Source organism: Schistocerca serialis, chromosome 1 (assembly GCF_023864345.2).
Source record: "Schistocerca serialis cubense isolate TAMUIC-IGC-003099 chromosome 1, iqSchSeri2.2, whole genome shotgun sequence".
NCBI lineage: Eukaryota > Metazoa > Arthropoda > Insecta > Orthoptera > Acrididae > Schistocerca > Schistocerca serialis.
This window is the reverse complement of record NC_064638.1, coordinates 93,171,149-93,189,294: the sequence shown is the minus strand read 5'-3', so window position 1 is coordinate 93,189,294 and position 18,146 is coordinate 93,171,149. Positions and strand designations below refer to the sequence as shown.

General features: G+C 36.6%; 1 protein-coding gene across 1 annotated transcript in view; it reads right to left on the bottom strand.

The window, feature by feature from the left end:
• LOC126462459 (calcium-activated potassium channel slowpoke) overlaps window positions 1–18,146 on the bottom strand; it is a 915,336-nt gene that overhangs the window by 425,780 nt on the left and 471,410 nt on the right. The gene's annotated exons all lie outside the window — the stretch shown is intronic.

Genomic DNA, 18,146 nt, shown 5'->3' with positions numbered 1-18,146 from the left:
GAATAAAGAATTTTTTAAATTTCAAAATACAGGAGATATATCTTAGCAAGTAATTTATCCAAATTTTAGTAGATATTAGAAAAGATGTAATTAAAAAAATGACAAAGCAATAAAGTGATGTTCTAATTTATCTCTTGCAAGCAAATCACCAAATAAAACTGCATCAAAGAGACTGGAAGTTTACCTGATATCATTACCAAAGGATAAAACCATGCATTAAAAAATCAGTACTATTCCTCAAATAACACATAAATATTAAAAGTCTATCACTATACAGAAAATTTGGATACAATACAATTAGACTAAGATAAGAAGTCACTTCTGCTTTGTTTCATTCAGTACTTCTTCTGGTTATATTAGAAATATTTAATAACAAAACTATCCAGTAATTTGATATGCAAACAACAAAAATCAAAATCTTCAGACAACACATTTTTCTGTCTAATTAAGAAAAGTATTTCAGTTTCATAAAAATGTACAAGCTGTCATAAACATGCCACAAGAATAGGTAAAGTTAAAGTCTAATGAAAGGTAGTAACAATGTTCATAAGAACCTCTGTGTTTTTCTATATCTAACTGAGAAAATGCAAGCACAAATCAACACACTGACTGTAGTACAACACATTAAGAATATTTATTTGGGCACAGGATAACAACATGCAAAATCAGGTGCCCACATACACAGGTAAAAGTTGAAAACAGAAATAAATATTGGGAATATACAATATTAACTTTAGATAAGCTGACCCTCACTCACCAGAGAGCTGGAACCATGCCAGAGCCAAGATAAATATATTCATGAAGGATTTTTAAAATTTTAATTCTAACCTTCCCCTTTTCTTCCTTCTTTGTTTGCAGAAATTGCATATCTCTGAAGTGTTAACAATCTATATGCCAACATCTCTTTGATGTTACTCTGTCACATTAATTTATTTACATTTTTGCAGTCTCTTTCTGTCATCTAATCAGAGTCCCTTTCTCATTCCATGTAAACAGAATCCCAGCAGAAAGTTATTTATGTGATTTACTCTGTACCATATTTCTTATGGCTGTCACTTATCCCTGACCTGTTTACTAAGCACGAAACATTTTACGCTAAGAATATTAACTGGTGCCAATGGAATGACATGCTGCTTATGTGTTCCAGGAAGTCTTACCACCACTTCTGTCACATGGGCAGCAACAACCCACTCACATACACTCAAGTTTAGTGAGACTGGTAATATATAGGAGACTGAGCTTCTCCAAGAAAGAAGTCAGCAGTGCCATCTTGAAGATTATAACAGTGACCAACAGAATGTTTTACATGATTCTGGCAAAAAGTGGTATGAAACACATGTGAAATGCTGCACTATTCCAAGTCGTTCATAAAGATAAGTCTATTCCAGTGATAGATGTCTGGACAAGGAATTGCTGCATACCATGCATATACTGCAAAATCGCGCACTGAGTACAAGCTTCTCTGCGACTAGAGATACTTCATACACATTGTACATTATGTCTTTGGTAAATTTCTTCATATGTAGTCTAGTTGGAGAAAAAGACCTATATAGCATTGGTGTCATGTTGTATTAACAATTATGTTTTATTTAAAATGAAATCATCACTGTATATATAGTGTGTGAAATTTAAAACAACATTATTACAATAAACTTGTAAAGTAATGTCTTTACTGTTAACTTTATGTAAATCTAAACAAATGATGTCCTTTGAATGTTTGAAATGTACACGTGTAATTAAAGTTCAAATGGTTTCATTAAATTACTCAGGGGTATGTTGATATTGATATAAATGGAGTCATTATTTACACATTTAAAGGCAATTATATGAAAATAATATGATTACAGTAAAAGAAACAGTAATTTGCACAAATAAACTAATATGACGATTATGTATTTGCATTAGAAAATATTTATGATGTCAAATGCTGAATGACTTGAGAGTGCCATTTCTCAGCTCACATTACATGTAATTTTTTGACAGCAGTCCCATTCCAAAATCTGTACAGAAGAGAAGTGTTTTTTGAACAAAACTGAATACTGTTTGTTAAGTGACTGTGTGAAAGAATACAATATGTGGAACACATCAAAAGTCATACCTGATGCATTTCATTTAAACAATGTGTATTAAAAACATGAATTCTAAAATCCTCTTGCAGTATGGAATCATCAACGGTAACTGTGCCAGTAAGAACAATGATTGTGGACAGAAATATGATAAATTCTGATAAGCTGAAAAATTAATCACTTAGCTAAATGAGAAAACTCATTTATTCTAACTTTCCTTCATGTGAGGAGTTTTTGATGTTTCTGAGCAACAGTAACAACAATTTTTAAATGAACCCACCACAATTTGATTGTATTGTTGTTTATGTAATTATGACCCAGGTTTCAGCCTTTTATGCCATTTCCATGTGACTGAGTTTATGTCATTAACACATATTGCAGGACATCAAGCTCATAATTGGCCATAAACCAATAAAAATATTTTTCTTAATTTATGGCCAATTTTGAGCTTGATTCCCTGCAATGTGTGTTAATGACATAAACTCAGTCACTTGAAAATGGCGTAAAAGGCTGAAATCTGGGTTGTAATTAAATAAACAAAAATACAGTCAAATCACAGAGTGTTCATTTAAAAAAAATCCTTCATGTGTTAAACAAAACTTTTATCACACACTGTCACATAAGAATTGAAAATTGTAGTCTGCCATATAATAAGATTTAACTGAGCAATAGAACTTGGTGGAGGTTAGAAAGTGATTTAAATTTTCAGCTTTTATTTTTAGTTGATTATTTTTGGTCTCATCTGGAAGTGTCACTTTTTAAGGATGATCTGCTTTTGTAATTTAAAGGTGAAAAAATTAAGTGATTCGCCATGTAATGTAATCAAGCTCAAGAAATACAGTGAATTCTGTGATACCAGCAGGTACTGATATCTTTCTTCACAAAAAGAAAAGTTGTCATAAAAATTATGTCCACAGAAATAAGTTATTTATTGCTTAAATATGTATATTCCATGTATTTAGAAAAATAATGAAGTTTTACCATAAAATTTTGTAAATTCAATTCTATTAAATTTTGCTAAATATGTATCAGTGATAGTCTCTGACAAAGATTCAAACTCTTTGCTTTGTAGACCTATATTACTTCTGTTCCCCCTCCCCCAATCATATACAGACTTGACATAAAGTTATGGTGAATGGTGCTGAAGTCTTAACGTAAGGCTGCATAAAGCAGACTTATTGTTCAAATTATTTGGTCAAACTGTGATTATAGTGGGTGAAAAGTTTTGGAATACATATAAAAATACCATACTTCAGTTTTGTAATTTCAGAATTACTAGATATTTCACATTTGATTCATCAGTTTATTTTTTTACACACTAAGCCAGCCTGTAGACATTACCATGCCTCTGAAGAAGCCAACGAAGACAACATCAAGACAATCAATTGTGCAAAAACTTCATGTCTTAGTATGCGGATATGCCCTTTCTGCAACCACTTCGAAATTATTAGTAAAGATCAGTCAAAAGACAAACAATTGAATACACAGTATTGGAGAGGCATATTACAACCAGTAACAGGAGGATTTCGATTTGATGCAACAACTATAATAACCAGCCTCGATGGAAGAATTAACCGTACATCTTAGTATAAATGTACTGTTGTTGTTGTTGTGGTCTGCAGTCCTGAGACTGGTTTGATGTTCTGTAGGACATGTTCTGAGGCATCAAGGGATCTCCAATTTAGTATTGGAGGGCAGTGTGGAGGGTAAAAATCGTAGAGGGAGACCAAGAGATGAATACACCAAGCAGATTCAGAAGGTTTTAGGTTGCAGTAGGTAATGGGAGGTGAAGAAGCTTGCGCAGGATAGAGTATACATGTATATGAACCTTTAAACCAATTTAAAACAGTATGATGGACTAAGAGTTCAAATGCAGTTTCAGTCTCTCATGTGCAGTACTCTTAGCTGAGCCATCCAACTGACCTTGAAATTGCCACTACTTTTCTTTGATAGTTCCAAAACTCCATGGAGTTCACAAACTTCTATCCATAAAATAGGTAAGATTTGCACATACTCTGCTGACAAATAAATGTATCTATTTATAAATTAACTTTAGTTAAGGATTCAGTCATAATACACTATTCTTTAATTCCAACTCTCATATAAAAATCAGTGAATATGCTCATGGAAAAATATATCTAAAAACAAAGATGATGTGACTTACCAAACGAAAGTGCTGGCAGGTCGATAGACACACAAACAAACACAAACATACACACAGAATTCAAGCTTTCACAACAAACAGTTGCTTCATCAGAAAAGAGGGAAGGAGAGGGAAAGATGAAAGGATGTGGGTTTTAAGGGAGAGGGTAAGGAGTCATTCCAATCCCGGGAGCAGAAAGACTTACCTAAGGGGGAAAAAAGGACAGGTATACACTCGCACACACACACACATATCCATCCACACATACACAGACACCACATACACAAACCCCAGTCTGTGTATGTGTGGATGGATATGTGTGTGTGTGTGTGTGTGTGAGTGTATACCTGTCCTTTTTTCCCCCTAAGGTAAGTCTTTCCGCTCCCGAGATTGAAATGACTCCTTACCCTCTCCCTTAAAACCCACATCCTTTTGTCTTTCCCTCTCCTTCCCTCGTTTCTGATGAAGCAACCGTTTGTTGCGAAAGCTTGAATTTTGTGTGTATGTTTGTGTTTGTTTGTGTGTCTATTGACCTGCCAGCACTTTCGCTTGGTAAGTCACATCATCTTTGTTTTTAGTGAATATGCTCAGATTGACAACTCATCTGATGTAAACTGTCATAGAAAGATGTTAGTACTGTTAATAATGGTGAACAAAACATGCTGTAGTGGGTTTTTAAAGAAGCATCCAATATGTGCTAGATATATGTTTCATTTTAATAATAGCATATTTATAGACTTTGACCAAAATCACACTTGTTGGCCAGCTGATGCAAGATTAATTTCAGGCACATTGCAAAGGTGATGATAAACTTGATTACAGTCAGAATTCTGTATGTCCAACAATTTGTATGTATGTCCAACAATTTGCACAAACTGCCAACACTAGAAGTAACTACAATTTGGAAAGGAATTATTTAGCAATTAATTTATCTTTTGGCCTAACTGTTTTTGGGCTCATTCTTCAATTCTGTTAAACTACCTTTCATCTGTATGCTAAAAGTATGTGTCTAATATATGTGCAATTATAACTTATTTCACTTTATCACAAGCCTGTCCAAAAATATTTTCATAAGATGTCTTCGCTGGCTACCAGTTTGGAAACCTTTTGCTTCAGTGTTCTTCTGGGCATCCCTCCATTTCATTGAATACAACTATGGTGGTCACTTTTCATTCCAGTGAATGCCTTTGCTCCCAAGAGCTGGTCTCTGCTGATCACTTTCACAAGTGTACAGTTGCTGGAGGGTTTACCAAAAAATACATATAAGCAAATTATCTCTGTCTGCAGACCCAATCCAATGCTATCACAATTTTCAAAAGTTTTTGAGAAAATTCCCTATCATGGAGTACTCCTCATTTGTCTGAGGAGTACCTAGTAGCTGCATTTCAATGGCAGTTTGGTTTTTGTAATATATTCACCACAAAGAGAGCAAAAAAGGTTCAACTGATAAAGTTCTGGGAGAGAAATATAAGAAAAATTATTCTGTTAGTAGATTTTGTGATTTTTACCAAAGTCTTTGTGTGGATCACAAGATACAACTGAAAACCTAAGGTTTTAAGGGATAATGGTATCCTTCCATTTGTATGAATGGAGTCTTATCTTCACAAAACAAATCAGAGTGCCATACTGATAGGCAGTGTCACAGGAATTAAAGTAACAAGGATCAATACTGTGTCCCCTCTTGTTCTTAAGTTACGTAACTTGTCTTTCAATGACTCCAAATAATGGTTCAAAAACTGTAATGTATGCTGATGACACAAGAATACTTATCAAGGGTCCAAATTCAACCTTAGCAGACACAACTTAGATGACAATATCCAGACCAACAACTGGTTCACAGCAAATAGTTTTAGTCTCACAGAAAAATTTTATGTAAACAATAAAATTAAAAATTACATTAAATCTACAATTTTTACCAATGTAATGTGAAACTGGCAGTTTTTTCAAATTGTCAAGAAATCTGGCATTTTTCTCTGTTCCTATGTAGAAATGTCTTAAATCTGAGGGGCAGTTTACTAATATTGGTAACTGATAGTTACTGAATGCTGATATTGGATTTGGACTATTTTTTTCATAATGATGTAAACTGTGTGTGATCTTACTATGACAGTCAATTTGTCGAGGAAAGATTTATGCACGTAGATATGGTATCAAATGAAAACGTACTACCCCAACAATATCTATTCTAGTAAGAGTTTGGTGTCAATGTGGCACTTCCCGATACATTTTCACACAAACTATTGTACAAGAAACTACGTGTTTCTGAGATAACTAGTGCATCAATTAAACAACACATGTTTGTAGTATGAAAGCACAGACATGAAAAATATCAAATACGACACTTTAGTTGGGCAAAAACATTAATTAACATGTTATCTGATGACATTTTTATCCAATGTAGGACCTGGTTTACATAACAGATCACACTGTTACCGCAAATAACCTAAATATTGGGGAAAAAATTCTCAGTTTCTGTTAGAAACACACCTGCATAAAGTTACACGTCCTGTGCTCTGATTCACTGACAGAAGTAAACCGAGTGGGTGTCACATTGATTTACATGTTTATGATTCTCAAGTACATAGTTTGATGTTATTCGTATATATACTTGTGTACTATTAGGTATAATTTGTTGTTAAAAAATATCAGGAAGTCCGATGTCACCAGATAAAATCATTAGTTATTTCCAAAGTTAAAAGTGAAGATTGCTTCATTACTGTGGGAAATGGGTTATTAGTGATTAAATCGGTAGGCTTTTAAGAAATATGAAGGGTAAAATACTTCAGGCAGATTGAATAAAATCTTCTTCGTTTAAAATTCTTGAGCTTTCAATGGCTAGCTCCGCCATTGTCATCAGGAGTAAAACTACTGACTACTGGGGCTGGCATTATATCCCACTTATACACCTACAGTTATGGGTGCTGGCACCAATTAGAGGTGGCTAAAATGACGCATGTGTAGAAGGTGAGTTGGGTAGTTCATAGCATCTCTGGCCCCCCTGTGGGTCTAAGTGATGTCAGGAGATGCAAGGGCCCATGCCACATTTGAAACTGCTGCTCCCACCTCCCTAGAAACATTAAGCATCCATTGTTCAAGGGGAATGGCTACAGCAAAGGACACATTGCAAATGCTTTCAAGTGTCACCGAACAAGGATGCCTTGTGAATCGGCAGAAGAAGTCAAGCTGGCGGCTTTCCTGCCGTACTGTGGGGCAACAAGCAGCAAGTTAAGATGAGCACTGCAGAGATGGGGATTGAGACCAGTGTTCTGGCTTGCCCCAAGGTACAAGATATGTTGCACCCTGTTAAAGATGATGTAGCTCTTCGTGTGCCCACTGTGTATGGTGTCCCTTGCAAGTGCGGCAGCATCTACATAGGACAGATCCAGTTGCAGATCATTGTATCAAGCACAAGAGCCATATTAAGCAAAGGGAGCTTGGCGAGTTGGCCTTAGCTGAGCATTGCCTTGAAAAGAGCTACAAAATATAGTTTGAGAACATGAGGGTCTTGGCTCATGAGTCAACATACTGGGACTCCATTACAAAAGAGGTGGCTGAAATTAGAATGAACAGCAACAATTTCAGCAGAGACCAGGACTAAACGTTGAGTAGGGCATGGGAGCGGGCTTTGGATGTCAAAAGAAAGCAATGACAGTTGCGACATCACTCAGACATGTGGCCGGCAAGAGCAACTATGAGCTGTAACGCACACATCATTTTGGCCCACTCTGACTGGTGCTAGCAGCCATTATTATAGGTATATACGTGGGAAATAATGCCAGCCCCAGCAGTCAGTAGTTTTACTCCTGATGATGGTGGCAGAGCAAGCCATCAAAAGTTTGAGAACTTTATTCAAATTGATGCGGCTTGAAGATTTTAATCAGTTATGCTGCTGTGAAAGACTCTGAGGACACTTCAGGAAGAGGTGTAGGAAACACCTAAGACTGGCTTGCACCGTCAGATTAAGCTCACAACCATTATACCCACAAATCCATGTATACATTCTGTTTTACAGAACTAGGCTTTAATTTCAGCCATGGGATGATAATCAATTAGCCCAGTCAATGAAGACGAAAGAAGGGAAAATTGGAGAAAAAAATTCCTGTAGCCACAATTTTAGTAGTGGTGGTGTGGAGCATCATGAACAACATAGAAGGGAGTGTCATGAATAACATACAACAAATCACCACCTGTGGGGTTTGAACATTGTGGTTGGGTTGCGTTTAAAGGTCCTTTTTGACGTTTTACTTGAACAGCTTCAATACCGCAGCTTCTAACGAAAATGTTTCCCATTACAAAATCAAACAACAATAAATTTCCTACAGGAAAGATCCTATTCATTTTTTCTCTAGAACCGATAGTTTCTACATTTCAGGAGATGGAAAAAAATTGCAAATTATTAAAAATAGTGTTTTAATGGTATAAAATTAATGTCTATTGTTAAATGAAGTGGCTTAAGACAAAATATTGAATAACTGTGTAATATCTAACAATAGTAGGGCCATACTGAGGGATAAACTGTGTGCTGGAGACGTGATGGGTGGCAGCAACAGGGAGTGGGACCGGAGTCTAGAAATGTGAGGGAAGGCAGGTTGCCAGAATGAGGTAACTTGTTTCCCTTATTTGTGCTCTGCAAAATGAACAGTGAATGAGTGAGACCTCACTCTCTCTACACCACCACATCACAGGAAACAACTACACATTGTTTTACAATCATACCAACCCTTCCACAGCATGTCTCATAAATCACTGTTGACTCAGTGTGCAGACACACCTGGAGAGTGTTTATTTTCCAGAAATGCAGTAACACCAAATGGAATATGGATATACAGATATAGATTACCAAAAAATCTACACATATAAAGAGAATCTACATGAATCTCTACACACTGCCTTGGACAGCTACAAGGGAAATTGATTGTTAGTCATCCTCTACAACTGTTGTTGCTTTCTTCTCAGAAAGGTCAGTTCCACCATGACGAGAACTGTTCGTTCTTCAGTTCAGTTCAAAGATGAACCAGCTGAATGGGAAAGAATTGTAAAAACAGTTGTCGCTATGATACTGATGGTTCAAATGGCTCTAAGCACTATGGGACTTAACATCTGAGGTCATTAGTCCCCTAGACACAGAACTACTTGGACCTAACTAACCTAAGGACATCACACATATCCGTGCCTGAGGCAGGATTCGAACCTGCGACCATAGCAGCAGCACGGTTCTGGACTGCAGTGCCTAGAAACACTCAGCCACAGCAGCCAGCTACGACAGTGAGTCAAGGAATACGATAGTTCTGTTTTTACAACTTGTGAAAACTTCTGTAGTAGGACAGAGGAAATGGTACCTCATACATTTCACTTCATGTCTTCATGGACTGCTTTCATACTGGAAGTGGGCAGCGATGTGGATGCAGAAAAGCCAGCATTATATGTTCTGTAAAAAATGGGGCATGCCATGGTATGTCTACAAATTGTGCACCATTACTTGATTTACAAGATGATGAGGATAATGATACAGTTGTTGATTGCTGATATGTACACATTACAGATGAGATTTTCTACTTCTTAGTTCAATGGGCATTAAATATTAATTTTTACAATTAAAACACTATCTTTAATAATTTAAGATTTTTCCATCCCCTGCATCACTGAAACTATCAGTCCTACAGAAAAAATGAATAGGACCTTTTTTGTAGAAAATTTAATGTAGTTTAATTTTGTACTGGGTAACATTTTCACTAGAAGCTACAGTTTTTGAGTTATTCAAGAAAATATCAAAATGTGGCCTACAAATGGCCCCACCCCCACTCCAAGGCTCACACCCCACATGTGGGGTATTATTTGTATGTTATTTATGACACTTTCACCTACCACTGTACAAAAGTTTGCGAATATGTGAAATTTTTTCCCTAATTTTCCTTCGTTGACTGGACTAAATTATATTAATGCTGAAAGGGCAAAGAGTCTGCTATGTGTGCCTAGGTGGCAAGTCTCCGTCATGTACAATATTCTAAAAGAATACAAAGCCCTTAATAATCTAGTGTAAAAGCAACTTTTTATGCCAGAAGGATATTTGGACAATCTCAAATGTCTGATGTTGCACTGAAGGCAGTTTATGTTCCACTCTCAAATTTAGACTACAGACAACTGTTTCCTAATTACAGTGAAGTGAAGACAGATTAGCAGCATAATGTTTTTTCTTTGATTGATTAGATTTACAAAAAATCTTTTTCAATAATGTAAATAAATGTGATCTGTGATGTCAATAACTAAATGTAATTGATAGGTATATTTTCATTTTAAGTGTAACATTGAAAATGAATTAAATAAGACAAACATAAGGAAAATGTGGTACTTCGAAAATAAGCTGCTGAGAACTAAAGTAAAAATTGGCAAAAATATAATGCCAAAACTGGCAGAAAATAACAGAAATTTGGAAAATATAACTATGAAACTGGCAAAAATATTATACTGTAATTGGCCATAAAATAAAATGATTTTTGTTTCTATTCCTGTTCTTATGATATGTTTTAAACAAGCAAAAATAACCTGCTAGAACAGTAGCCGATACACAGAGACATTCAAAATGAATATAGGAATTACAAACTGCTATAACTATTTAATGCCAGTGTATCCAACTCTTTAGCTTACCTATGCCACACTGGAAGGAGACAAATACTTTTGGGCCACACATAATACACTTAGCAAAAGCAATAATCACTGAATAAAAATGGGAAGGGGGTTGACAGACAAATAACATAATAGCATCATGTGCCAGGAGTTTCAAATTGAAATTATTCAGTTTATCATAATTTTACACAAATGAAATGTTATGGAAGTTTTTTTAGTGATCATTTGATAGATGCTAATTTCTTGGGCCACCTTGAGACTCAGTTTCAGTGGCATGCAGAATGTGGGCCCTGGGCTGGACACCCCTGATTTAATTCCAGAGAAAGTAATAGAGAGTTCAATTTTTAACACACTTTATTGGTGTTCTAAAAGACCCCCCATGTTCACATGTACATCTACACAATAATCCAATTCACACCATACCTACTAAAGCAATCAATGTGAGTGCATTAACATTTACATTTTGAGTTTTGGAATTGTGCCCCCCCCCCCCCCCCCCCACTGACAAACACACACAAATGAGTCCAATTGTTGGAAGACTTTGATTTATGCTTTATTGGGCATGTTCTGGATTCCAGTTTACTGTGCTTGTGTAAGAATTGAAATTTTGCACCTCTTTTTAAGATATTTGTATATTTATTTATAGAACATCATGTATTCAGTGGTTACAGTCTTTCATAATCACCATATTCATTTTGAATTTTTATGTGCTCCTTGGAGTTAAGTTAGACAACAATACAATATTTAGTTATGACAAAGAAATAATAATCTAGAAATTCAGTACACCATGGTTTTAATGCAGGAATGTATCTCACTTTTTTTTTTAACTAAAACATGAGTGTTGGTTTATTTTTTATGTCTTCATTTCCTGTTGTCTTATTTAAATATCTTCTGTGGCAGTGCAACTATGTTAAATAAAATATTTATTCATTTTCTGTGAGCAGTAAGAATATTGTGTAAAGTAGGTAACTGCATTTTTATAGATGCCTTTTTAAGCATATTGATGTTCTTACACTCAGATCCCACTCCAAAATGGTATTTGTTGTCAATAACAAATATCAATTTCAGTTTAAGTGTGATTTACATCATCACAATATATAATTTTAACTTAGACAGCATTCAATAAGCTCCCACCTAGCATAAAACAAGAAATTGAGAATCCCTACAAATTACAAAGAAAATTGAAAATACAGCTCATTAGTCACTATTTCTACAAATTATTCAGATATCTAGATTCAAAGACCGAAAATTACTACTGGCTACATGCCAAGTAACAGCATTCATTGTTAACTTGCTTGACATGTAGTATATATTGTAAATAGAACTCTTCATTTGCAGAGATAAATTTCTATTTTCTTTGAGAAATACCTACATTAAGCTTTCAAACATGCTTTTTGGTAAAATATTTCAGAGACAAAATAGTCCCCCTTTCCGTTCTCCAAAATGTGACCACACAAGAGGATTTTGTTATCAAGGAAGACAAATCTGGCGTTCTAAAGTTCAAAGTATGGAATCTTTTAATGAGGTAGGTAAATCAGAGAATACAAAAAGAGATGAGAATAAGTTGAAAATAGATAAAATGTGAATTAGTGAAGGGCAGTGGCAGTGAGACCATGACTTATGATCTGGTGATACAGGTTTATCAACCCAAAGTCAAAAAGGAGTAATGCAAGACTAGGACTAACAATGAATAAGAAAAAAATAATGTGGGTGAGCGATTATGAACAACATGGCACCCCTCTATGCCAACCCATCTATGGGCCATCTAGAGGATAATCATCGTAGACTCCCGAAACCCTGAACCCACAGTCTGGTTCAAGTTCACTGATGATATCTTCACGATATGGACTCATGGCCATCCCTTCAGAACCTCTACACCTTCTCTCCCATCCATTTCACTAGTCTTTCTCAACTCAGCGTGTGTCCTTCCTACATGTTGACTACCTCCTCTCTAATGATTCCATCCACACCTCTGTCCACATTAAATCACCAAAACCACATTATCTGGATTTTGACAGCTGCCATCCCTTCCATATGAAAAAATTCCTCCCATACAGTCCTACCATCCAGGGACAGCTTACCTGCAGTGACAAGAACTCCCTTTCCCAGTATGCTGACGGTCTTAACAAAGCCTTCACAGACAGACACTTTCTCCCAGACCTAGTCTGTAGATACATTTCGTCACCCAGTAAAAGACTGGAATGGAACAACTGAAACACATCCTTTGTCTTTTATTATCTGTCATCATGCACTGAAATGAAGGACATTCCACCAAAGATCTTCCTCTTCCCTCATCTCATAAAGTGGTGTTTTGTCACCCCCCCCCCCCCCTTCCCAGCCTCCACAACATCCTAGTCTATCCCTCTGCCACTCCCAATCCAAACCCCTTGCCACAGGGATCACACCCTTTTGAAAGATCCAGGTGCACAACCTGCCTAAACTACCCACCATATTCCAGTCCTGTCACAGGTTTATCCTGCCCCATCAGAGGCCAGACCATCTTTGGAGGCAGCTGAGTCACATACCAGCTCTGCTTTTTTATTTTTGTATGACTACCAGGATGAACAGCCACTACCAAACTGTGGCCCAGAAGAAACTAGACCACTCTGTGGCACAAAATGCAGCTGAATATAACCTGCTATATTTCAATGGCTGCCTCACAACCCAGGACATCTGGCTCCTCCCCTCCATCACCATCTTTTCTAACCAGTGCAGATGGGAGTTATCCTTATAACACATTCTCTGCCCCCAAAATTATCAGCCTTGACCTATGGTAATCTACAGTCCCTACGCCTGCCACCCAACAGTTCACGCCACTTTGTCCTATCACCTCCACCCATTTCACATTCTTTCAATCTCTCTGTGTGCCACCCTCTGCCAATGTGATATATTTGTCCATCCTTTCCCCTTCTTGCATCTCTCTTTTTCCACCAGCAGCCTCCCCCCCCCCCCCCCCCACACCACACCACACCACACCACATCTGCCATTTGCACCTGGCAGTATCTAGTGACTGCAGTCCCTATCAGGCACTACTCTTCTCTCCCTCCATCCCTCCACCTGTAACCTGCTGTATCTCCCCCTCCCCCATCCCTCTCCACACCTCTATTTATGTGACAGTCACATTCCAGTTGGAGCTCCTGGTGGATGTGGTCGTGTGTGTGTGTGTGTGTGTGTGTGTGTGTGTGTGTGTGTGTGTGTGTGTTTTTGTGTGTGTGTGTGTGTGTGTGTGTGTGAACTCAGATTGCTTGTGTGTGTTTGTATTTCCTTTGCTGAAAAAGGCTTTGGCTGAAAGCTATCAATGTGTAACAATCTTTTCATTGTGCCTGTCTGCAAGTCAATGGATCATCTTTACAGTGAGTAGCAATCTATCCTTTCCTAACATTGTTGTATGAATGTTTATTTCTTCATTTGAAAGTTGAATATTATCCAGTACTTTACTTTTAAATGTGCCTGTCTGCCACTCAGTGCCTCCTCTATGTGTTGAATAGCAGTGTATCGTAATTCATACTGTTATTCCATTTGTGATATTCCATTATTTCCACTTCTAGTACTGTGGTTGTCAATATCGTAGTTGATTCAAAATTCACTCCCATTACTAATCAAAAATACCAACAGATAATAAATGTGCTGGTAAGTGAGTGTTAGAACCTCAAAGTTCCTAAAGAGGCTTGTGCAAGATTTTTGGTTACTGAATTTATTTAATATTGTTACTCCACGTATCTATAGTATAAATATTTTTTGGTTATGGCTGCATTTCCCCAGAAAATTATGCCATAGGACTCTAAAAGTCAAACAATGCAAGATACACTAGCAATCTTACTTGCAGGTCAACATAATGGGAGATGTTTTAAAGTGCAAGGCAGATAGAACTGAGATATTTGGATAACTTATCCATACATTGCTGCCACCTTAGTTTATACCCATAGGAATACCTACAAATATCACACACAGAGTTTCTGCTATTGTCTGTCTATTGATCGCTATGTCTGGTACTTTTATTTTTCTGGGATTGCATAGATCAATTTCGGAGTGACAGTTTGTTGTGAATCAGTTGTGAGCATGTTCCACTATCCTCCTGGTTTTTTCTTATATGGACAAGTCTAAGATGTTTATCAGTATACTTCCATCATTAGCAAAAATCAGTGTTTTTGAACAGCCTTTCATTGTATGTGGTAAGTCATTTAAATTGTTTCAGGACTGGAGTGTGCCAAGTACCGAACCTTGCAGCACAACTTGGCTAATGTTTCCTTATTCAAACCCTTACTTTATTTCTGTGGTATCATTGTTAATATTTTCCTCTGTGTTCTGTTGTTTAGATATGGCTAGACCCACTCAGAGGGAAGTGATTTTAACAATTTAACATTGTAATTTCCCTAGTAGACTTCAGTGATTTTCACAATCAAAGGCCTTGGTGAGATCATATGAAATCTCAACTCAGCAACGTTTCTCAATTAAATTTTCCAGCATTGTGTTCTTGAGGTCAGACACTGCTTTCTCTGCAGGCAGCACTTTATAAAAGCTGAACTATGCAACTGTTACCCATTTTTTGTTAGAAAACTGGTTCAGTATTCTTTTAGGCTACCTTCTGAAATATTTGAAAACATGAGGAGGGAGAAGAGTCTATAATTGCAGGGCATATGCTTATCTCAACCCTTGTAAGTGAATATTATTACAGCATATTACAGTCTTCTGGGAATTAATCTGACTGATTAGAAAAGATGAAAAGATAACTCGGTGGGTGGGGTGGTGGGGGGTGGGGAGAGGCCAGCCAGCAAAAGATTTCAGTACTTTGGTTAAAACAGTAACACAGTAACTGATTTTCAGTAACCAAATTATTTTCATTCAATTATTGAGGTGAAAGTGCAAATGTAGAACATTTCATCAGTGCAGGAGATGAATACTGTATCTGGTCAAAAGTATCTGAACACCTATAGTGGACATTAATATGGGTTGTGTCTACCCTTCGCCTTTATGACAGATTGAACTCTGATGGTGATACTTTCATGGAGGTGTCAGTATGTCCATAGAGGAATGGCAGATCATTCTTCCTCAAGAGCTGAAACCAGAGAAGGTTGTATGGGGTCTGGAGCAAAGTCAACATTATCTCTGACTGTTCCTCTACTGTGTGCAGTACACAGTGCTGTAAAATATGTTCATATCCTTCTACTGTACAGTAGCATTGCTCTTTACAGTTCCTAAAGTGTTACTTAGCAATGACTACAGAATATGTGACTTATGAGGAGCGGTTTGACCATCACATCCCACTCTTTTTAAATCACTATGCACAGCAACTGTGCTAGCTGGACTGCCAGTAGCATTTTTGAACTCACAAATGATTTCTTCTTCTCACTCCAAGTGATTTTTTTACAACCCTCATTTGCAATGTGTGACAATCACTGTCCATCAGTACATGAGGTCTGCCTCATCTTAGTTTAGCTGTGGTTCTTTTTCCATACATAACATCACAATCATATCACTAACAATTGTCTTGGGCAGCTTTAGAAGGGTTGCTATGTCCATGATGGATTTATTACTGAGGTGATATCCAATGATTAGCCCAAGTTTGAAGTCACTGAGTTCTCCTGAGCATCTCCTTTTATACTCTGAGTCGGCCTCTTGTGACATCTAGTTGTCAAGCGCACATTACATAGGGATATCTGGGTACGTCTGATCAGATATGTCTACAGTCTTATTGTCCAGTTTGGGTAACATACCAGTCTCTTAGAAATGATACTAATGCAAATTTTATCTGCATAACCCATACTAAACATAAAGGAATGTGCTAAGAGGCTGGGTGAAAATACCAGCTGTTAATTATCACAGAGAGAATCTGAAATCTTAAAATTTATGAAATTGGATAATCTGCAGAGGGGACAGCTATTAAGGTATGTTTATTACTTTTTCTTGAATTTATAAGTATTCTCAATGTGTAACTTGGGGCACTGTAGGAGCTTGCTGAAGACCAGAACACAGAATTCCATTATAAAACCTGTACAAGGAGACAAAGCCTGTATAGGAATTACCCCATACCTTGTGCTGAGGACATGTAAATCAGAATCTGTCTAAAACTTATTTGACTTACTTACAAGAAATAATAATAATAATAAACAACAATAATAATAACAATAATAATTATGAGCAACTGCACTGGTAAATTAGTTAAGAATTCCAGGATATTCAAAAATGACATCTGCATGATGGGTGGTTACCTCATTTACATAATACTCTCAATGAACACTTTTTGTAAACAAATATTTCACTAGCTTTAGTTTCCCAAAAGCCAGTTTTATAAGGCAGTATAAGAAAGTATGCATACTAAGTTGGAAATCTTGCCTTTGTGGTGTTTTTGTTACATTAAAATTGTGGCCCTTGTTTAGTGTGTTTGTGTGATCAAGAAATATTACAGTTTTTGAACAGATCTTTAAAATCACACTGGAAGATGATTTGTGTACATTATACACAAGACTACATGTGATACTAGTCCCTGCGTGATCATATGTATTATGTTTCCATATTCTGCATTTTGGTTTACTCCTGTTGGGGAGTTTCTGGATGTCGCCCTTTTTCTTTCATTCTGTACGTAAGATACTATCAGTGCAAAGGAGATGCCATCATATCTGAACATTTTAGTTATTGGAGTATAAATTAATGGTTGACACAACTGAAAGCCTTACGAAGGCCACAGAACTTACTGAGATAGAGTCTACTGTCATTTTGGTCTTCCAGGACTTCACTTGTAACCACATTTACAGATTTGCAAATGTATTCGAAAAGCAGAACTAAGATGCAGTTTTTCTTTAAGAGTGAGTTTGTATTTCTTTGTATTCGTTTCCTCAATTAAAATAAAATGCCTTATAGAGTGAAGTTCACTTATAATTTTAAATTAACTGCCCATCTTCAATTTAATACATGTATATTACTACAGGATATTTAAGTTTCTCAAGGAATATGTGCTTATTGCTCAAGATGTCTTATCAAGTCAGTGCAAGAGTTTAATACTCTTGTGCACACTCCATCACAGCCACAAGAATTACAGCTTTAGCAATATAATAATTTAAATAATCTCTTTAAGGGTTGTATTTTTGAAACCAATATCTGTCAGGTAAGTGTAGACTTCAGCAGACAGAGTCAATTAACATAGACTTTTCTGTTATTATACAACATCATACTGTAAAATAACTGTCACTGAACAAAAATGACATTTTGATCACAATTCAGTGGCCTTCCTCTGGGTCTACTGCCCCATACAATATCATCCATGATTGGCAGTCATTGGTGAATTGGCTGTAGGTTACGTGTGATCTACTCAGTA